Source organism: Mustela erminea, chromosome 14 (genome assembly GCF_009829155.1).
Source record: "Mustela erminea isolate mMusErm1 chromosome 14, mMusErm1.Pri, whole genome shotgun sequence".
Taxonomy (NCBI): Eukaryota; Metazoa; Chordata; class Mammalia; order Carnivora; family Mustelidae; genus Mustela; species Mustela erminea.
In genome coordinates, this window is record NC_045627.1 from 89,010,263 (window position 1) to 89,033,022 (window position 22,760).

The 22,760-nt window shown below is 52.1% G+C and overlaps 1 protein-coding gene across 1 annotated transcript in view; it reads left to right on the top strand.

Moving 5' to 3' along the window:
• Positions 1–4,037: 4,037 nt before the first annotated feature.
• MGMT (O-6-methylguanine-DNA methyltransferase) overlaps positions 4,038–22,760 on the top strand; it is a 278,908-nt gene continuing 260,185 nt past the window's right edge. Inside the window, exon 1 of the mRNA XM_032313067.1 lies at positions 4,038–4,138. The gene's annotated coding sequence lies outside the window, so the exon portion shown is untranslated. The remainder of the gene's footprint in view (positions 4,139–22,760) is intronic.

Consider the following 22,760-nt stretch of genomic DNA (forward strand, 5'->3'; position numbering starts at 1 on the left):
TCCTTTTCTGTCTATATCACCCAACTGTGGGGACCTTTGGCCCTCACGCCCCCCACCTCCATTCCTCCAGAATGCACCCCCCCCACCACAACGGCAATCGCTGATTGGCTGAACTACCCAGATCCTAGGTGCCAGCCCTTGGCTCCAACCCTTATAGGAATACTAGGGGTGGGAAAATCAATTGTGTTAATCGGCAAAACTCTCCACTGGAGATGCTGTCCTAAAAGAAAACCACATGTAAAACACGTAAAGAGGGGAACTCTGTAATATGTTTCTTTTGTTATACGACCCTCGCACGTCTGTCCGGAGTTTGGGGCTTTCAAACCACACAAGGTTTTATGTGATCATTATAAAATCCCTTCTTTTCCCAAAGGCAGGGTAGTAAGGATTAAGTTTGACTACTGAAGACAGCTTTGTTGTAAATGGTCTCTAATGTCACTAAAGTAGCTTGGAAAGAAAGGCTTATTAAACAAATTTCTTGGGTTACAAATCATTGGAAGCAATCACATGTCATGTTCATTTGTTTAACCTGAAAGGTATCCATTTGGATGTTTAAAGAAACGATGCAAATTAACATTGTTCCCAGTGCCCGCAAGAAAGCTGGCTGGTCTTAAAGGACATTCAGGGAGGCCCCTTGAAGAAGTCAGACTGACATTGAGCATATACTCCTGTGTTTTTACACCTCTTTTGCAAAAAAAGTCATTCATGGAAATCTGAAGAAGAATGGGATATGATTTATGAGTCCACCGATGGGAAACCCCAAAGGAACCTTGTCCACCTAGTCCAATGCTGTCATCCTACAAACAGAGAAATCAGGTATTTATACAGCGAGAGGCTGGCAGGACAGCATCCCAAATCTGACCGTGTGCTCCTTACACACCAGGCCATCTCCTAGATTTGGGGCTATCCTTGTGTTGCTTTAACAATAGAAAGTGCTTGTAGGTGAGGGTGCTCGTATAATGGGACAAAGGAATGAGGCATACAGGAGCTTTTGAGAAATGCTTTGAGTTTTCAAACATTAACATCAAGAGGAGAAGAATTTGCCAGCATGTGCAGGGAGTGAGGATTTTAGTGCTGTTCACTGGAGAGTCTGAGTTCAGACTTTGGGAGGGCCAGGCCTTGACAGGAGAGGTGGCCTTCTCCCCGCCCCCTTGGCTCTAAGGCCCCGATTTGGCTCCTGACCCTGAATCCCCTTGTGAAGGCAGTTACAGCATCCCCAGCCTCCCCAGCAAGGTCGACTGGGTCCTGCCCACAGATCCAGGTACTTGTATTGCCCGTGGGTGCCGTACTCTGTCTCTCTTGCCTATCTCTCCCCAAGGCCACACAATCTCCTTAAAGGGCCTTAGGATCACCACGATGAACTTTCTTTCCCGGGATGGCAATCAAAGATGTTAACACCAGCTAAAGTCTTTCTACTAATAACTTGGGAAATCATATTCAAATACTATTCAGAAAAAAAGCAAAGTAGGATTTAGTTATTTTTTATAAAATTATATCACAGTACACTTGCTAAGATACTAGAAGGCACCCTAATTCAATTTTGGTGTTATTTTTCCTTTTCAGTTCTGTTCGGATCACAGTTCTGAGTCTGTAGATTATAACAGACCATAAGAAGACAGGCTTCTCTGGTGCAACCACTCTGGAAAACAGCGTGGAGGTTCCTCAAAATGTTGAAAATAGAACTACCCTATGACCCAGCAATTGCACTACTGGGTATTTACCCTAAAGATACAAACATAGTGATCCAAAGGGGCACGCGCACCTGAATGTTTATAGCAGCAATGTCCACAATAGCCAAACTATGGAAAGAACCTAGATGTCCATCAACAGATGAATGGATCAAGAAGATGTGGTATATATACACAATGGAATACTATGCAGCCATCAAAAGAAATGAAATCTTGCCATTTGCAACGACGTGGATGGAACTAGAGCGTATCATGCTTAGCGAAATAAGTCAATCGGAGAAAGACAACTATCATATGATGTCCCTGATATGAGGAAGTGGAGATGCAACATGGGGGGTTAAGGGGGTAGCAGAAGAATGAATGAAACAAGATGGGATTGGGAGGGAGACAAACCATAAGTGACTCTTAATCTCACAAAACAAACTGAGGGTTGCTGGGGGGAGGGGGTTTGGGAGAAGGAGGGTGGGGTTATAGACATTGGGGAGGGTATGTGCTATGGTGAGTGCTGTGAAGTGTGTAAACCTGACGATTCATAGACCTGTACCTCTGGGGATAAAAATATATGTTAATAAAAAATAAAAAATTATATTAAAAAAAGAAGACAGGCTTCTTGTCGCTGATGTTTCTTACTCCTACTTGCATGCCTTGCACAGAGCAGATCGTCTTAAAAAATCCTTTACAGATCAGAACATTGAGGATTAGAGAATTTGAAGAAGTTTCCTGAAGTTTCACAGAGAGCCAATAGAAGAGGCCAGAACCAATGGCAAAGATGTTGATTTCTCTTGCCTTCTTAGCTGAAGTGCTTATGGCTACCTGGAGCCACGTTGAGGATTCTGAGGTGTGTCAGTCTCACTGGAGAAAAAGTACCTTGATTTGATCACCAGTGTGTACCTGGGCCCACTTTCCACAAGCAGCCATCCTGAACAGGTCCTGGCCAAGCTGTGGTCCTGGGTGAGGCCGTTAAGAAGATCCATGACACACCGAGAAAGTCACTGGGGCGTATCACAAAGCAACCCTGTGTTGGTTCTTTGAACAGATTTTTATTAACAATGTTAATATGTTGAGCTTTGTAAGTAACAAATGTCCCAATAGAGGAGTTGTACACACAGGTTGTTTAAGATTTCTTTCCCACTAAGAAAAGAGAACCCAGGAACCCCATAGATGGTTTAAAGCATGTAGTCCTGAGATGGGACCAATGAGTGTGTGACCTCCCTTAAGCTTTGGGAGATACTCCCAGAGGTCCTTATGCCCATCAAGCTAGATACAATGTGTCTATGGTATTTCCTGGGGCTGCCATAAAAGGTGCTACAAAATGGGTGTCCAGAAATAAGACACACATACTATCTAATAGCTCTGGAGCCCTGGAGTCTGGTGTGGAGAGGGCCTTGCTCCCACCGAAGGTTCTAGGGACGGATGCTGGCCACGCCTCTCTTATCCCAGGCGCTCCTCGGAGGGGATGCATCGCTTGGCACCCTGCATCTCAGAATTCTCCCTGCGTCCGCCTTCACCTGGCCTTCTGCTTACAAGGACACCAGTCGTACTGGGATTAGGGGCCCAGCCTAATGACTCTTGGTTATTTGTTACCTCTGTAAAGATCCTGTCTCCAAATAAGGTCACTTTCTGAGTACTGGGGGTTAGGACTCCAACACATCTTTCTGCGGGAGCACAATTCAACCACAATAGCGTCCACACAGCCCCAAGCAGGGCCTGGCACCCGTGTGCTCGCTCAACAGCATCTGAGACTGGCCTGGCTGCCAGGGCTCGGGAATCTGGGTGTGTCCCGGTGATCCCCAGGACCTGAAGGGCCCTGCACGGCCGCCTCTGACCACAGGCACTGGAGACTAACCCCAGGCCCCTCTGCTGGAGCATCACCCGGACGGTGCCTGGAGTCCTGTCGGGCCCTGCCCTCTGGGAGGCCCCGGCAGGCAGTCCGCGCTCCGGACCGCGGCCCCGCAGGGCAGAACCAGCAACAGGATTAGTGGGCTCACCCCGCACGGCGCCCCCCAGGCCCCACCGCCCGCCGCAAAACCGCCCTGGGCGGCGCCACGCGGCCAGCGAGGCTGCGCGGATCAGGGTCCGCCCGGGCGCCGCCGCACTGGGCATGCTCCGGCCCCGGGGAACGCTCGCGGGCCCAGCCCCACCCCGCCCTTTCGGCCCCGCCTCCGCCCCGGCCCCGCTTCCCGCACTTCCTGGCCACGCCCCATCTGGGCCCCGCCCCTGCGCGCTTCGGCTTCCCGCGCCCCGGCCGCGCTTCCGTCACGCCCAGGCCACGCCCCCCGCGGCCCCGCCCCCAGAGCGTCCCGGTCCCGCCCCCAGAGCGTCCCGGTCCCGCCCCCGGCCGTCCCGGCCCCGCCCCCGCGCCCCGGACGTGCCCAGGCGCGCGCGGGCTCCTGTGGCGCTTGGGTTTTCCGCGCTCTCAGCTCCTCGGGGTCTGCGGCCTGGGCGACGCGGTGAGTGTCTGGGTTGCTGCCCTCCCGCAGACGTCGGGGCCTTTCCTAGGATGAGCCGCCGTCTGAAGCCTGTGGTTCTGTGGGCACCGCCGTAGCTGTGGGGCCTGCCCCCCGCCTGCCCGCTCCGCCCAGGCCCCAGGTGCGCCCAGGTGCGCCCAGGTGCGCCCAGGTGCGCCCAGGTGCGCCCAGGCTTGGCCCGCCTACCCCTGGCCTGGGGCCCCTGGACCACGTCGCGCTGCGGTGACCGCGGCCCACTGTGGGCTGCTGGCCGCCGCACCGCACCTCCGGTTGCCCAACACCTTCCACCTTGTCCCTGCGCAAGGCTCTGCCCTGCTGACCAGCGCCTGGGGCCGCCCTCTGCCTTCTGTTCGCAGGAAGCTTCCCGAGGGCCTCCGCCGGCCCTTCCTTGCAGTCACCAGCCTTTAGCCCACTTCTTGTGCAGAAATCCACCCGTCCTCCCCGTGCTTAAGGCAGCGCCGGAGGAGGACCCCATTCTGGGGCCTCATTATCATAGCTGGTGTTTGTGTTCGTTTCGCCCTAATTGCCTCTGTAAACACTTAGGGTGAACAAGTGGGAGTCTGAGAGCCATTTACTGCGCTGGGCGCCATAATCCCCACGTGTGGATCCTGCAGCAGAGCAGTGTTGGAGACGGCACATCGCTCCCTCCCAGCCTGGCCTCTGCATTTCCCGAGACCTCGGAATGGTCTTGGCTCCCAAGACCTCTGCTCGGTACTTGGCTTTGTGCCTGGAGGCCCATTCTGTAGATGCGAGCATAGCGGTGGGTTCGGTGGGCAGCCATCATGCAGAAGGACGCTGCTTTGTCCAGGAGGGGTCACCTCTGTTGTGGCCGAACAAGACACTGTTGCACATAAGGAACGGAGAATTGGACTTTTTAAATAGGAGTCTGGAGAGTGTCCAAGGCAGGCCGTCCTCTCCATCTCCGAAAGACACATGATGAAGAGATAGCTTTGTTGTTTCCAAGTCCTTCAATGGGTAAAACACAGAGGTGCGGAAGACACAGAAACAAAAGCATGCAGGGGGCAACACAACTTTAAGGAAACAGTGTCAGAGCTCTCCTCCCCAGCCCTGCCACCCCCCCGCAGCAGTGAGTTCAGACTGTGTTAGCTCAGACACATCGTCCTGAAGGCAGGTCACACCATGTCCACACTTGGGGAGGTCCAGAGTCTGCTGGTAGCAAAGGAGAGCTGGCCTTGTTCTGGCAAGTGTCGCATTTCCTCCTGGGTTCTTGTCTTGAGCTGGGATTTGAGTAGTAGAGTCCGGTTCGGTACGCGGGTGGGGTCAGCTGGGCCTCCAGTACAGAGCTGTAGAGTACGGCAGCTTTTCCACGTGAATGCACGTTTCATTAAAGCAAACCGGTACTGTCACAGCCAGATTCTGGAGCTACGAGACCCTGCTCTAAGACGCCTCCCCTGCCGGCGAGGGAGGTTTAGAGAGCAAAGCGCTAGATGTGGACACGCTAGGACCGTCTCACTCCTGTTCAGCGGAGATTCTCAGACCTTTCTTGTCCTCTGGGGTCTCACTTGGACCCTTCACCTGGGCCTTCTGTCCCCACAGTCTCCTTTGCCGGGGTATGGACGCGGGCCTCGTCTGTCCGTGCGGGAGGGGAGGGTGGTGGGGCCCGAGGGAGAAGGGGGCCTCCCCGGCGTTCTGCAGTTTCCTCTGCCCCTCCGCTCCTCCCGTCCCAGGAACCCGACAGTGTGCTGCTCAGTAAACTTCCTCAGCTGCCTTGAGTTTTCTCGTTTTGCCGAGGACACCTGGAAGCCACGGATTCAGACCACCAATGCGGTTCTATTCCACCTCCCTGTTTTCGGCCTCAAGGCTCTTTTCAGTTTGTAGTACAGTCTCCTTAATAGAAAAAACATGGAAGCAAAACAGTATTTTCTGAATACTCGTTTGCTGTAGTCACGTGTTAAGGTTATTGTCAGGTTTGTTTTTATACTCCATTCGGACCTTACCGAACTACTTAACTATCAAATTCCTCTTGTAGGTCAAGTTACCCTGAGGGTTTTGACTTCCTAGCATGTCTCTGGTCCCTGCAGACATGTAGGTTGGGGTCCCAGTCTCTGAAAGGCCCTGAGCTCATTTGGCTACTGTCCTAGTCCTTCCTGATAGGTTTCTTGTTCCTGGGGTAGGTAGCTTCTGGTGCAGATGCTTTCTGAAAGAGCTTTGGACTTATCTCAGAATGTCACCCCAAACCTGAAGCTGTAAAAATCGGGAACATGTAAATTATAACATTCCCACTGGGCGTGAGTGGATTCCCTGTCAACCTTCTCATTTACGCAGACGAGCGAGCACACACAACAGCACCCCATTCCCGGTTTAAAGTGAAGGTATGTGTGCTCGTCTGCATGGGAGCAGGAGTTTGAGCTGTGCAGGAGAGCTGGTTTTCCTGTGGGTCCCAGGATGCATTTTTCCCTTCTGTTAGCTCTGGAGGGCTGTCTTGGGCAAAGGTACATGGAAGGTTGAGACCCAGTGTTGTAGACAAAGTACCGCCAGGTGTGTGTTCTGTGGCCTTTGGGTGACAAGTGCATATTTGCTGGTCAGTGCAAGAGTCATTTCCTTTTGATATAAAAAAGTTTCATAATAAAGAGCTTAGATGGGGGCAGGGGGTAGGGTGCAAGGTTTGGGGAAAACCATAGAGTGAATATAGCAATGTAGTGAATGACTTATTCCTGTGTGTGGCTATGAAAATGAATCATCCAAGAAGAAGAATAAATCATTTTGTGACCTTTTGTAACCTTTGAAGGAATCCGAGTGGTTTTGGCAGATGGGGCTTCCATGTAAATTGGTCACAGTGTCTCGCCAAGGTGCTCAGACTCTCCCTGGCAGCGAAGCCCGTGTGGGGCAGCCGTGCGCCTGACGTCTGCCTTAGTGAGCTAACTAAATAAGGAGGCAGCCCCAGGGGCCACTGACACAGCAGTGACACCACTGGCTACGTTTTAAATGCTGAAACTCATTCTCGATACAAGTTGTTTTCATGTTCTCCAGGGAGGCAGGCCTCCTGTCCCTGTCCCCCGCTCCTGGAGTAAACTTAGGCTTGTGATACAGCGGTAGTAAAACCAGTTAAAAGTTCCACAGAAACATTTCCTTACAGACGCTAAACTTGTTGTCCGTGTATGTGCAGCACCATGAAAGGGATTGAGAGAGAGTTAGAAATGCCTCGTGTGTTCACTCTGCTACTTCGAAGATTGTCTTGTTAGAATAATTTCCTACCGGCAGCACTTGTGAAGTCAGCAGGGGATCCGGGCCGAGCTCTCTGGCCCGTTCCCAGAAGTCTGGGGGTGACACTGAGCGCGCAGTCCGCCAATGGCACCCCTCGTAAAAGCAGGCACTTGTTAAATCTATTTGTTTTTATTAGAGACATCGATCTGCCGGTCGCAATAACGCGTGTATGGACATTTTTCTGCAAGCATAGCGCTGGTGGCAGTTTTTACTGACAAATTGAGTCATATGGAGAGTAGTTTAGAAAACTCTTACCTTACTGACAGACGGGCTACTCCAGCCCTGTGTGGTGAGAGGTACCAGCATGAGTGAGGAGAGAGAATTGAATCGTGGCAGAACACGGGATGGGACGGAGAAATGTTGGAATTTATTAAGTAACTGGTGGTTAATTCTCATTTGTTTTTAAATTGCTAGCCACTACAGTTTACTCCCCTGTCAAAAGGGCTAAAAGTTGGGACCAAAGGTGTTACCTTCAGATTTTGACCCGCTTGTTTGGGGTCATTAGTAGGAGCTCCCACTGGAGTGTGGGATCCGTTGCTGTCCTTGGAGCGGGCTCTGCATAAGCCGTAGCAGATCAGCTTTCTCTGACAGTGGTCTGAGCCCTGCTGCTCTCAGAATTACTGAAGGTGCTGGTTAAAAACGGCAGATTATGGGACGCCTGGGTGGCTCAGTTGGTTGGGCGGCTGCCTTCGGCTCAGGTCATGGTCCCAAAGTCCTGGGATCGAGTTCCACGTCGGGCTCCTTGCTTGGCAGGGAGCCTGCTTCTCCCTCTGTCTCTGCCTGCCATTCTGTCTGCCTGTGCTCGCTCTCTCTCCCTCTCTCTCTCTTTCTGACAAATAATAATAATATATATATATAAAAGGGCAGATTACAGGGCTCCTTGTCAGACCTATGGGGTCAGAACCTGGGGACCTGTGTATTTGCAAGCTTCCCAGGGTATTCTAGGGACCCTAATGTTTGAGCATCTCTTGAGAAATCTTTGGGACGGCTGAGGATAATGATGCTCTAGCCCAGGCGAGTTCCGGAGCTCTCTTTCCAGAAGGATCCGTTTGCGCCAACGTTGTTCTCCGTCGCCTGTGCTTATGGATCTGTGTACGGCTTTGTAACTCCTGAGGGACATGTGAATCTCTTCAGATTGCAAACCGAACATGTTATCGTAGCGTACAGTTTTCGGTCTTGTGGTTATGACAGAAGATGCAGATGTTACCAAAACTTTGGCATTACTTTTAACAAACAAACGTTAAGCATGGACGGCCCTATTATATTTCACTCCCGGCTTTCCTTCTGACTGGCTGGTGTTGCTTTTCTCCCCGTGTGGGTAGAAGCATTTTCACGGTTTCAGGTGAGGGTTCATTTTCAAATACACAACTGAGTGTGTTTCTGTGGAACTGAGTTGAGTTTTATTTCAACGGGGCCTGAGTGGTGTCAGAATAAGGGGAGGGACTTGGGTGGTTCCGTTAGCTAGTTAGGTGACTTTATTTTTTGTTTGTTTGTTTGTTTTGGAGTTTTATAGAGCAAGAGAGAGAGAGAGAAACAGAGAGCAGGGGAGAGAGGGAGAGAGGGAGAATCTCAAGCAGGCTCTGTGCCCAGTGCGGAGCCCAAAGTGGGGCTTGATCTCATCACCCTGAGAGCATGAAGAGTCAAGTGCTTAACTGACCCAGCCACCCCGGTGCTCCAACTAGTTGGGTGACTTAAAGCAAAGGTTAAACCCCAAGCTGCCTCCCCATCGGGCTGATGGCAGTATCACACCTAGACTGTCTACCTGCTGAGTATAAGCGCATGAATCAAAAATCATGAAGCACTGCCTGGGGAGGAGTCTTAGTCTGAACCACAGTCCCATGTGGGAATGAGATTGTACTTGGAAGAGGGGGAGGAAGGAGCCAAACAGAAGTCCTGGTTTCCCTCCAGCCCAGCCGGCATCCTTGTTTTCTAGATGCACAGATGACCCCGGCTCCCCTGTGGGCAGCACGCACAGGGGTAAGCGTGCCGCCTCCAGTAACAAGACGGCCTCTTTGGACGTGGTTATATGACCTTGAGTAAACTTACTCTATTTTTCTGAATCGCGGTTTCCCCTCAGATAGGGAAAAGGATGCTGCCATCCATAGGGCCGCTATCGCCTGTTCGGAGGGAGTCCTGTCTGCAGACCACACCGGGCCCTGGTGAGCCCCGAATGACAGCGACAGTTGACGTCTGTTTGCTCGGAGCCACCAGCTGATTTTCGGAGGAGGCAGGGCTGGTGCCGGAGTCTTGGCTGCAGGGTTCCACCTCACGTGTCTGTGATTCCAGGGGCTCGTGGCCTTCTGTCTGGTCTGGCGCGGGATGCGGCCCAGAGCTCATCAGCTAGGTTTCTCCAATTCTTGTCGTCTGTAGGAGGTGGTTCCCTCTGCGGCCAGTTTCCATTTTCTCCCCACTGACACTGTGCGAGCTATGGAGGTGGCTGATCTCGAGGCGTTTCCCACTCAGTTGGCAGCACTGTGGGCTTCCGTGTGCCATGCCCATGGCAGGCTTGTGCCACGTGGGCTGGGAGCAGGCCGGTGGGCTCGGCAGGTGTGTGCTTGGTGGGCTTGCCAGGCTCTTGCGGCCCCAGAGTCATCTGTCAGTCTGTAAGAATGTGCTGAAGGACGACACACCAAGTCTGACACTGGCAGGGCTCAGGACCCAGTAGGAACACCAGCACAGGACAGCATTTTCCCGTGTGTGACTGTTCCAACCACAGTAGCAGGGGGTGAGGCAATCCGTGAGGTCGGCTCTGTCAAAAATAGAAAATCCACAGTAATTTGTGTGCGCGTCTCTTTACTCTCTTCTGGTTTAGCCCGGTAGAGTTAGGTAGTCAAGTTCCAGAAGGTTCCGGCCCACGCGGTAATGCTGTTGCTGACGACAGCGCTTCCTGAGGGCTTACTGAGCCGGCGGCTTAGCACAGATGGACTTCTCCGTCCTCAGGCTCCCAGGACGACAGAGACACTGTCAGTTTGTTTTGTGTATGAGGAGACGGGCTCTGGGGGAGGCTGAGTGGCCTGCCGAGGGCTTGCAGGGTAGGAGCGGAGCTCCGTATTAGCCCCACGCTGTGCCGTGCTGCCTTTGCAGGGGTGAGGCAGAGGAATGGCACAAGTCCTTCTGGGGGCGAGATGTGGCATAAATCAGTGCATACCCATGTGTCCGAACTTACATGTTCTGAACCTCCCAGTACGCACACCCCTGGTACAGGGCTGAACACAGGACACGGCGAGACCACGTCGAAGGCGTCCCTGTACACCCTGTACGTTGTTTGAGAGCGGGAGCACAGTCGTGTGGGTGTCGGAGAAGGGAGGTGAGCTCCCTGAGGGCCAGGCTGTGTTCCGGACTTCAGCCACGTGCCTCCCCCGGTCCCGACGGGCCATGGACTTGCTCCCGATTCCAGCGTTTGTGCAGAGACTCGTAAGGTCTGTCCAAGTGGCCCATGGGCAGGACTTTGCGGGCTGAGCCGTAGGAGCGTGGACTCCGGGATGAAGGCGGGCCTGTGGGCGGCTCGGCGGGAGGAGGGGGGCAGTCGGGGCTAGAGAGGAGACCCAGAGTGAGCAGGAGGCCCGCCAGGAAGGGGACTGTTTTCTCTGAGCCTTGGCCCTGGGACCTTTGTGAGTGGGGGCCACTGAGTCCTCTGCTGGGGAGGAAGGAATGACAGGGAGGAGGGGGGAAAGGTCAGGGTGGCGTCATGTCCGAGGTGGTGTGGGGACCGTTTGTGGGAAGCCTAGGGGTCCTGTGGGGCTTTCTGACGGAGCGCCCTGCGGTGAGGGAGGAGGGTCCTTGGAAGATGACTGTTAGAATGAACTTTTTAGTGAGAAAGGAAAAACGTGTGGTGTGTATGCTTCCTACAGACTCTAACGTCTCGGGGACGTTAGAGGAAACGATCTGGCCTTGGAAGGATAAATAAACCCTTTCTGTCGTGCTGGCATTTGGGTTCTAGAGTGGGGGCTGCCTTCTGTAACCTCGCCCGGGCAGAAATGTCAGCGGGGCGCGGGGGGCTCATTCACGGCACAGCCGCCCCGGCCCGTTCTCCGCGGGGGGACCAGTACGTGCCCGCAAGTGCTGGTGGGAGCTTGAAGCCACCTGTCGGGTCCGGGTGGGCAGTCACTCCAGGATGCGGACCGAGGGGACGGCGTGCGCCTGGTCTTCAGTAAAGACCCCACAGCCTTCTGCCTGCTGGTGTCCTCAGGGTGTGCCCCCGTCTGAGCCCCCGTGGGGGTCACCTGCTGGGGCTTCAGGCGGGGAGCCGGCCTGCCCGCCACGGGGCTCTGTTTTAGGTTCTCAGTGCTTCTGGCGGCCCCGGTTCTCACCCGGGCGGCCCTGGTTGGGGGGAGCCAGTGGTTGAAGGAGGTTGGAGAAGGCCCCCCAGGGACAGGGACTTGTGAGGGGGCCGTGAGCCATGAGAGGCAGGTGGCTTTGTGAAGGGAGGCCTGGGCTGCGCCGCCGGGGGGGTTCGGGAAGGCCACCCGCTGGCGTGCTGTAGGCACAGACGGAAAGGCACCAGTGGTTTGCCTGGAGTCAAGGACGAGGTGCGTCGAGGCCGCCTGGCTGCGCCGGCTGTGTACTCCACACTGGCGACAACCACCAGGCCGAGGTCCTAGAAATGCGGCCGTGAAGCCTCCATGGCCTGAAGTTGTCATGGTTACAAAGTGACATCGGGGGGCGGGGGCGGGGAACCAGCGGTCCTCAGCACAGCACCTGATCAGAACCGTGTTCTGTGTAGTGACGTCACTGGGCTCTGCTCCTGCCGGGTGCTGGGGTTGGGGGCCAGGGTGCACAGGTCCCGAGCACAGCGCTGATCAGAACCGTGTTCTGTTTGCAGCTGCTCTTGTTAGTAAGGCTTTTCACACTCAAGTGGAAGTTCCTAGAATAATGGGCAAAGAAAAGAAATGATCTATTTCCAAAAGTTACTGAATTTAGCTAGCTATCCCAAGAAAAGCCCATGTGTGCTATTCTTTATTGTGCAGAAAAATTTGTTTCTGTCACCGTTGTGTTATCATCAGATTAAGCTGTCGAGTCAGATGGATGCGGAGCCTTGCGCCGGCGTGTCTGCTGAAGAGCGCCTGGCGCGCCTGCCCCGGCCCATCCGTCTCCCGCGCTGGCGGGGCGCGGTCCCCACCGCGCCAACAGGGAGCTGGCGGGGCGCTGCTCCTCTGATACTGCTCTTGAAATTTGTTCCAAGAACTGTCAGGACAAATACGCAGGTTCTGAAATGGAGTAAATATTCTTAAGGTTCAGCATTATTCACCCTTTTGGCTGTAGTCAACCCCTGGAAAGGTCATCTTCTGCCCACCAGCAGGGCGGGCTCTTGGAGAGCTCTGTGTACTGTCTGTCCTGGATGACCAGTGGCTTCCTGGGACACCCACTTTCCGGGCTAAACCTGGGAGGTCCTGGGTGAGCTGGGGTGGTGGGGGTTGGAGAGGAGCCTTGGTGACGTCGCTGCTGCTGCTCTCCTAATAGCTTGAATTCATGTGGGGCTTGTGCTATGATCAGTACTTCATGTTGCTTTTGTTTTTCCTACCAAAAAAATATGGGCTTTGAAAATGTCCTCTTAGCTTTTTTTTTTTTTTTTTAATTTGTTTTTGGTGGGGTTTTTTTGCTTTTTGTTTGGGGTTTTTTTTTGCTTGTTTTGTGGTTGTTGTTGTTTTGTTTTGTTTTTTTGCCATGCGTGTAATCAGAACATTTCCTTCTGGACTGAGATCACCATTGCAGTTCTTGCGGAATCGTCTGGACTGTTGGTCTCTCCAGAAGGACTTGTGGAGCTTTTGGTTCTGATATCCTGAGTGATTTTCCTTTTCTGCCTGGTGAGGTTTCTTGCCAGGACGCCTTCTCCGAGCTCAGGGCAGCTCTCCTACCAGCCAGCGCGTATCAGGACAATTAAGACAGGCTGGATTCCTGGATGGGTTAGTTAAATCTTCTTTTGTGATGGCCAGAATAAGTGTTTCCGGCAGATTTCGTGTTAGCAGTGAGCATGTGTTGTGCCTCGGTGGTGACCGGCATTCCTGTAGGAAGTCCCACTTGCTCACTGAGAAGCCAGCTCGTGGCCACCCGGGTTGCTGGTCTGTTTTGATTGTTGGGTGCTTGTGTTTCTGGTCTGGATTTTTTGGTTTTTTGTTTGTTTTGTTTTTTTTGGAGCTAAACATGGGGCTTGAACTCATGACCCTGAGATCATGACCCGAGCTGAGATCAAGAGCCGGATGCTTAACTGACTGAGCCGCCCGGGTTCTTCGCTAATAGAGCACTGGCCCCAGGCCACGTGGAGTTTACCTAGACCAGAGCGTCATCTCTGGGAAGCCAGGTGAGCACTGGCCCCTCTGTCCGGCTCTCAGACTCAAAGCTGCCTCCTGAGGTTTGGAACAAAGTGCTCAAGGGCTCTGGGTTTCGATGGTGGGGATTTTCAGACCTCCCTTCCTGCACCACTGAGGCAGAAGCTGCCTGGCTTGTTGCTGTGACCTCATTTGCTTGGCCTCCCAGGCCCGACATAGTCCCCTAGTTCCTGAGGGCACCAGGGAAGCTTCTGGGGAATGCCTCACCCCACACAGAACGAGGCCAGGTGCCTGACACAGGGTATTGGCTTAGGCAGATCCCAGACAATAGAAGCTCCACACCAGGCATAAGACCAGGGAGAGTCAGCCGCTGACTGTGTCTTCCTCCTTCTGCTGAAGGCAAGGGTCTACAGATGCTCCCGGGTCAGTCCTCCTGCCCGCCCAGATCCCGGATGGAATGAGCCTGTGGGACCATCTCGAATCCACTTTCAGCCCAATGGCCATGCACATCTGTTCTGGCACTGTGTCTGGAAGCCTGTGCACCAGGCCTTGCTGTGCGAGTGGGTGGGTGGGAGACGCCAGCCCCTCTTCCCAGAGCCCCCTCTGCTGACCCAGCCCAAACACAGCTGCTCTCTGAGTCCTTCCAGTGCCTCAGGCCCACACACTCACTCAGATGTCTGTTTTCCTAGCGGTGATTTCATCTCTCGATGCTGGAGTTCTATATGAGAAGCCCTCCAAGGCCCGTGTGGGCTTGTACTTGATGGAAGGCCCAGCCAAGGGTTGAGTGTGTCCTCCCTGAATTCACATGCTGACACTTAACCCCCGTGACTGTATTTGGAGAAGGGCCTTTAGGAGGTAATGAAGATGAAAGAGGGTCATAAGGTGGGGCCGTCCTTCAGCAGGGTCGTGGAGACAGTGCTCTCTCTCCCTCCTCCCTCCTCCCGGGCCCTCCCCCTCTGCGCCCCCCAACCCATTCTGATCCCTACCATTTGAGGGCATAGGGGAGAAGGCAGCCATCTGCAGGCTGGGAAACGAGCCCTCACCAGACATAAAGTCACAGAACCTTGATCGTGGACTTCACAGCCTCCAGAACCGTGAGATAATAAATCTCAATTTAAGCCATGTAGCCTATGGTATTGTATTATGGCTAATACATGGGTAAAGAGCAGACTGGTTACTTCAAAAGCACAAAACTTACTGGGGGCTTGTGTATAAATTCGGATTTGGGGATGAGAGCAAGCTTGTAATGAGACAGTCGCGTAGGATGGTTCTCAGGTTTAGCTCCTGGCATCCCCAAAGGTGTGAGTGTGTATAAAGTAGCAGAAAACAGAATAAACAGAAACAAGATATTCATCTTACTACCAGGGACCCCACATGTTGCAGAACGGGGAGTGGCAGGTTAGGCAAGACATGCCGAGAGCGCTGGTGGACTGTTGGCAGGCCTGGGAACGCTGTGGCCCTGGGTGCCTGTGTTCTGGGATGCTGTCAAGGCTCCCAACCTCGGATGCAAGGGGCAGGTGTCAGGAGAGTCTGGTGTAAGTGCGGGGCGACCGGGATTCTTAGGCCTGATAGGGTTGGGGAACTAGCCTAGATTTGCCATTTGGGATTTTGTACAGGTTGTTTGTTTGTTTGTTTCTTGACATTGGTCAGTTCAGTCTCTGGTCCTGCCCAGATCAAGGAGCAGCGTGGGGCCATCCTGTTGGACACCAGCTAGAATTCTAAGAATCATTCGGTTTGCTACTTTTCATGTCAGTTGTCTTACAGGGTTTTTGGAGGCCTCTGTTGAGTTGGGGGCCTAGCAAGGCATTTCTCACTGACAGTTGCTGGCCTGCACTTGCATCAGATTGGCCTGTGTTACATCTGTGGACATTGATGGGGGGACCTAGAAAGGTAGGACATTGTTAAATTTACTTCTCCCCGAGCAGATTGTGCTATGGGGTGTAGATCTGCAGAAGGCATCAAATATGGACAGATTTTTATGCCGGTTGCAAAGAAAACTCAAGTTGCAAACTTTTACGTAATGAATTTTGCCCCCGTGCCCTTGCCACATGGGCCAGCACCCAGCACCGTGCCCCCAGAATGCTGCTGGGCAGGGAGAGACCACTGCGGTCCACGTGGGAGAAGCTGGAATCCCGGCTGATGGAGTGTGTTGCGCTTCTTATCGTCCTGTTAATATTTAAAATGTGGATTTGAATTCTCAGTTATGTTTTATTTATTTATTTATTAGCACAGCTATGTTTGTTGTTTAATTCCATAGTGAGAGTCTCTAAGAATATGATTAACCTTGAGGGCCATCTTATAATGTAATTATTAATGATTGATTCTGTTTATCCTGGAAATCAATAAGAGAGGCATAATGGTGCGGCATGTAGCTGGGCTCAATTTTGTACATTTCGTAAACATGGTTCTGTGAGAGTGGTACGGGATTATTACCCGGGCCGGGTGTGATGAATCTGAAGCGTGTGATTAGTTTTGCACAGTGATTGTGGTATGTGGGGCTCCTTATATGACTTTCGTTAATGCGGCAGGCAGTGTTAACGTGGTTGACGTGTCCTGCCACTAATAGTCAGGGCGGGGACGGACAGTAATTGATCTTCCTGGGAGTGCCGTGATGTAAAAACAATTCAGGCTGTTTGAAGTATATTTTACAAGTGTGCATTGGGCCTTTGGGATGTTATATTGAAAAACCCAATTGTACAGTTACCATGGGAACCCAATTAGAATAGATTGCTTGATTTTTTTTTTTTTTTTTGGTCTTTCATCTTGACCAAAAATCTAATGTATTTTAAATGTTTTCATATGGAATTGTATTCATACACTGACTTGCTACACTTGTTTCCAGCTCTAAGCTGAAATAATGATACATTCTCTAGTGCAGCTTTGTAAGGAAGTCTCCTGGAGAGATTTAATCAAATTTTTATGGAAAAGTTTGTACAGGTGGTGGGAGAGGTAGAGGTAGTAGAAAGCATTGAGAAAGCTGGGAAAGTGGTTATTTTCCTCTGGTGTTCCTCTGGTTGTGCTCTGGATGTCAGAGAATACGGGGTTTTCCTCTGTTTTTCCTCCTATTTGCAAATGGAGGCATTAGGGCCTCAAAGGCCCTTGGGTTGCAGGGGGTCAAGACAGCAGGTGGGGTAGGACCTACCGGGTGTCTGGACTCTTCCCTCCACACCAGTGGGCTCATGGGATCTGGTTCCAGAGACTTTCTGCAGTCCTAAAACTTACTGGAGATCCCAGAGAACTTCTGTGAGTCACCACATTAGAAGTTAATGTTGAAAAATTTAAAACTATTTATTAATTCATTCAGGCAATAATAAACCTGCTACATTTTAATGTAAATAACACATTTTTAAATGAAAAGTAACTTTTCCATAAAAACAGTGAAATGAGCAGTATTGATTTACTTTTGTCCCACATCTTCGCAATGCCTGGATTAATAGAAGGGAGGGGTCTCACCCCTGCTCCTGGCCCTGTCTGCTGTGGTGTGTTGGGGCTGAAGCTTATCAAGAGAGTCTGGCTTCATACAATAAGTAACTGGTAAGGAAGGGCATTTCCATAGCTTTTTCAGGTCACGTGGCTATCCTGTAAGATGGTGTCAGAACTCAACAAGTACTAGTTTCTTGAAGGATCTTCGCTGGGCAGCATCTGAGCCCTTAGTGAGGTTTTTGTACTCCCGTACGTGGAAGTTGATTGGAGTGTCTTGCACCTTGAATGATTTTGTTACATCGTTCTTTGGTCTTTGGAAAATACCGGTCTGCTGATTTACGCACATCTTCCAAACGCTGGCCGGTCTCATGATGCAGTATTGAAACCCATGCCTGCTGCTACCACTGCCTTTCTCCTTAGAACACCCTTCGGATGGGGAGGCTAAGTCTGGGTGGTGGGTGCCAGTCTCCCACAGCTGTGATCATCACTTAAAGCTCTCCACTTACCACTAGCAGCAGGGACTGTCGATACGTCGCTTACGGTGACATGCTCCCTTTGTTTATCTTTGAGAAAATGTCTGCCGGATACCCACGTTTGAGTACCTGTTGGTCGTTACTCATTCCTACAAGTAAATTCGTGTTCCACGGATAAGTCGGCGGGTTCGTGCAAAGAGCTCCCCAGCCACGCAGTGTGTTCCTGCAGACCAGCCACGGTCCCCACCTTGCTGCTGGAGTGCTCCCACGCACTGCCCGCCTGTGCCCGGAATACCCAAAACAGTCGAGATTGTGGAATAAAGACCCCAAGCTTGATTGCTTCATCCAGACATTCTGGCGTGAACCTGGCTTTTTTCCCTTGACCCTGACTTTGCGGAGTGGGCGGGGAGGGGGACTGCCGCTTCCTCTTGACCAGCTGTGTTCACGGCTGTTTCTGCCGTCCTCTCCACGCTGAAGTGTGGTGTTTGCTGAGCTTTTCCACGGGTGCCTCTTGTCGCCTTGGGGACGTTGTCTCCCTTGTGCCGTTCACGTGCCGAACACACGGTTTGACCTTCATGAGTTAAACCAGCCCCGCATTCCGGGAGGCTCCCGCTTGAATGTCTCGGCATCGGTACCGTCATGCTGGCTGGGCTCAGTTTGTTTCGTGTTTGAGGATTTGTGTGTCCGTGATTCCTGGGGATACTGACCCGTAGCTTTCTTCTCTGGGAGGGTCTTTCCGGTTTGGAGTTGGAGCAGCCCTAGCGCGGGAGATCAGGCATCTCTTACTTCCTGGAACGGTCCGCGTGCTGTTGATATCATTTCGTCTTTGACCGTGTGACCGGTTTGCCAGTGAGGCCGCGCTGGCCTGCAGGTTTGCGGGAAGGATGTTAACGATGCACAGGCAGAGTGCTATTCAAGTCCTTTCTTTCTTCCTCAGTGACTTTTTGGTTATTTGTGGTTTTCGAGGAATTTGGCCATTTCATCCCAGTTGTTTGAATTTATTGGCTCAACGTTATTTGAATATTCTCTTATTGTCCTTTGAGTGTCTGTGGGATTTATGTCAGGTCCTTGCTTTTATTACCGATCCTGGTCATTTGTGTGTCTCTCTGCTTTTCTAATGGTCTGGTTAGTGGTTTGTCCGTTTCAGAGAACTAACCTGATTTAATAGATTTCCGCTCTCTTTTCTTCTTTACTGATCTCTTCCCTTTATTGTTCCTTTCTTCTGCTTCCTTTGCTTTTAGTTTGCTTTCTCTCTGTCCTCGGCCCAGGTGGAGCTTGGATCATTGACTTGAGCCCTTGGTCTGGTGTCCTGTTGGCCCGCAGCGCAGCGTGTTTCCTCATAGCGTGAGCTCGCTGCAGCCGCGTCCCGCAGACGGCTGCCTCGTTGTCTTACTTTCATTGAGTGCCCTGCGTGTTCCCGTTTTTTTGTGATTCCTTCTGTAACGCGAGGCTTAGTTAGAAGTCTGTCTTTTCACTTCCAAATAGTCAGGGATTTTTCTGGTATCTGTTGCTGATCTTCCGTTTTTTTTAACCTCATGCTCAGAGGACATAACTTTTTATGATTTCAGCCCTAAATTTATTGAGAATTGTTTCATGGCCCGGAACATGACCTATGTTGGTGAATGTTCTGTGGTGTTGGGGAGAGTGTTCTTCTACGTGTCCGTCGGGTCCGGTGGGCTGACCGTGTAGCTCGGGTCCTCTGTCTCCTTGTTCTGTAACTTGTTAGCAATAGCGTAGAATTTCTCAGTTTCCCCTTCAAGGCTCAGCTGTGCTTCCTCTGCCTCAGAGTTTTCATTAGGTTTGTGCATATTTGAAATTTTTCTTCCTCTTGGTGAATTAACCCACTTACCCTTATGAAACGGCTGCCTTTCGTCATAACACTAGTTCCGTTCTGAAATTCCTTGCTCGATACTAAGATGGCACTCCAGGTTGCTTTCCTTCATGTTTCTGTGGAAAGTGTCCTTCCACTCGTTCTATTTTACTGGTTTTGGCAAACTGTCCTGTTTCCCCCTCTGACCACTTGCAGGGTTTTTCTTTATCACCTTTTTTCAACAATTTGGTAACGACGTGCCTCATTTACTTCTCTTTATGTTCTCATGCTTTGGTTTCAATGAGTTTCTTGCATCTGTGAGTGTAACTTTTTCATTCAACTTGAAGAAATAGTTCATATTTTTTCAAATATTTTTCTGCCCTTTTCTTTTTTCTGGGGTGACTCTAATGTGTGTCAGATTGCTTAATATTGTTCCTTGTCTTACTGATGCTCTGTTCATTACCCTGCAGTCTTTTTTTCCCTTCCTGGATAATTTTTTAAACTATTTTTTCTTCATTGTCACAAGCTTCTCCCTACTGTCGTGTCAATCTGTTAATCACACTGGGTGTTATTTCTCCTTTTAGATACTGTATTTCACATCTAAGTTCCATTGGGGTCCTTTTTTATATCTTCCCTTAGCAGGTTTTTGTTTTCTTCTATCTTGAACATGGGGACACATTGATGACAACGGTTTTAGCCCAGGCCGGCTGGTTCAGGGCCCGTGACTTTCGCACATGGATTTTGTGTCAGCTCTTGTGCCTTCTGTCAGAGGCTTTCTGTTTGTTTTCTGTTTCTTGGCTATATTTGGTTAGTTGTGGTTGCCAGAAAGCCATGCACTAGGAAGGTCAACTATGCCAGGAAAGCTCGGCTGAGGCCAGCTCACGCAAGCGCAGGTGAGCCCCGTCAGCGCGCACACGGGCGGCCGTGGCGAAAGGGAGTGGAGCCGCCCCGCGCTCACTGTGTAATTAGGACGTGAGAGGGCAGGAAAACCTTGACCTGTGGGAGGGACTCGTCACCAAGTCTTAAGTAAGGGACAGTGACAACTTGATGTTGGCTTTTTCGAATGTTCGGATGCAGGCTTGGCTTCTACATGACGTTCTTTTCCTTTGTTTTCTTGTGGCTCCTCAGTTTAAACTGAAGCGATCATGTTGTTTGGGGGACTGAGAGTGACAGTCCGGCTGGGCCGTCCGTGCTCTTCCCTGACCGGGTAGGGGTGGAAGAGGGTCAGAGAGGAATGCATAGAGGGAGGGGCCTTCTCGGGGGGGGGGGTGCTGCCCACGAGTCCGGTGCGAGTCCGCGGAGGAGCGCCAGGAGAGGATGGGGGTCGGCTGCCAGCGGCTGCCGGAGCTGTCCCTCGTGTTGATGCTCTGCCTGCTGGTCCCCGTGCCCTCTGACCCTTGGCACTGTTTTCTGCTCACACCAGATCCTGGTGGGTGGAGAGAATGACGCATAGGGGAGTCCCAGGTGCCAGGTGTTGGGTTAAGCTGGTAGAAGCGGGTTGACTCCCTGTTAAGAAATTTAAAGAAGTTTATCTGTATTTTTACTCCAACGGAGGACCATTTCACCTCCATACCGAGAGGACCAGAATTGGAAAATCAGAGGAAATCAGGGGCCTTTTGAACTCAGGTTATGTTTTCCTTGTCACTGTTGCAGCTTTTAATACGTGGGCTCACTAGACACTTCTGCTCTGCTGAAGGCCGTCATTTCGGCATTTTCATGCTGGGGAAGAGGAGACCGGACGGGAAAGGAGCTGTGCCCCTGCCCGACTCACACGGCACAGCTGTTGATAGTCGCCAGCGCAGACCTTCGTCAGTTCAGTTTAGTAGCAGCGATAACACGAACCCCCCACATTGCTGTCTTCCTGACCGTCTAGAGAGCTCTTGGCTATGCTGCGTTGGAGACGTCCATCAGTGGAGGTTGTCCTTTGTCACCGATTTCTCGGGTAGGGAGTGTGAACCGCTCAGTGCACACAGCCAGCCTCACGGTTTGAGCTGTGCCCTCCCACAGCCACGTGCACACTCACCGCGTGCCCTGCAGCGGGACACGCAGTTTGGGTGGAGGGTCCGCCTGTGCGCTCCCCGTGTGCCTGCGAGTGTGAGAACCGCACACGGTCACGACTGCGCGATGCTTGCGGGGTACTCCCTGAAACAAGCACAGCGCCTCCTGCCTTATATGAACGGCCAGATCACTTCAGCGACCCCACGTCTCAGGGCTGTAGGAGAAGTAGGGGCAAGTGCGTTAAGGACCTCGCTCTGGGTTACACGTGAACGTCACACACGTGGACCAGCACAGCGCACTGGCGTGCGGCAGAAATGAACCCGTTTCCGGCCGCGGTGAGCAGGTCACGCAGGTTTGTCTTCGCACGGCACCTACCCTGCGGAGAGGCCTCAGCTCTCTCCCGTCTCCAGACAGACCGCAGCAGGTTCTGTCACTTACCCAGCCTACGGGATTTTGGCTTCAACGTTGTTTGCCGTAGTGATGCGATCGTAAGGGTTTCCCGGCACGCTTTTCTTCTGCTCTCTTTCTCCTCTCCCGCCCTCCTCTCCTCTCGCCTCCCTTCTTGTTTCCTTTTAAAATTTTGTGTTGTTTGAGACACACCAACGAGTGCGTGAGGGGTCTATGCGCTATGAAGCACGGACGATGCTCAGGGCCCCGGCCAGCTTCTCTCTGGTTTCAGAAGCACCGACCCCGTCCCGGGGAGGGCACCTGCACCTCTTCCGTCCTGCCCTGACCGGCAGTGAGGCCTGTTCCCAAGTTTGTGTTTATCATTACCTTGCTTTTTAGATGTGTATCGTTTTCCCGTCTCCTGGGCTGCTTTTCAAGGAGCCACATTTAGTGTGGCTCGTTTTGACTTTCACAAAGAGCATATGATGTGGTCTGAGTGTTCCGAGCTTGCTTTCTTCCGCGCCGGATTCCGTCTGCACCGTGCGTGGTGCATACGCCGTATTCGCATCCCCCCATCTCCCGTGGGACTGCGCGGCTATTCTCTCGTGTCCTTGTCGGTGTTTAGTCCCCGGGCACTTGGATTCTTCCCAGTGTTTGCCCGTCACCCACGGCAGCTACGCTCCCACTCGCACGCGGCTTCCAGCGCACATCTCGGACGGCTTCCTCGCTGTACCCTCAAGGGCATAATTCCTGTGCCGTCACTGTTTGGTGTTACAGGACAATAATGTTTTGTGAAAACGGTTGAAGCAGACTGGGCTCCTATCAGCTGATGCTCATCCTTAACCCAAACTCGGAAGTTCCTTGGTCCTTGCTAAGCTACCGGCTAGAAAATAACGATCTCGTTGTGACCCTCATATGCGTCTCTCTGATTACCAGGGAGTTTGAGCAGCTTTTCGCGTCGCCACTCATGATTCCTCCTGCAGAATGCCTGCTCATACCCTTTTGCCTGTGTTTCTACCAAG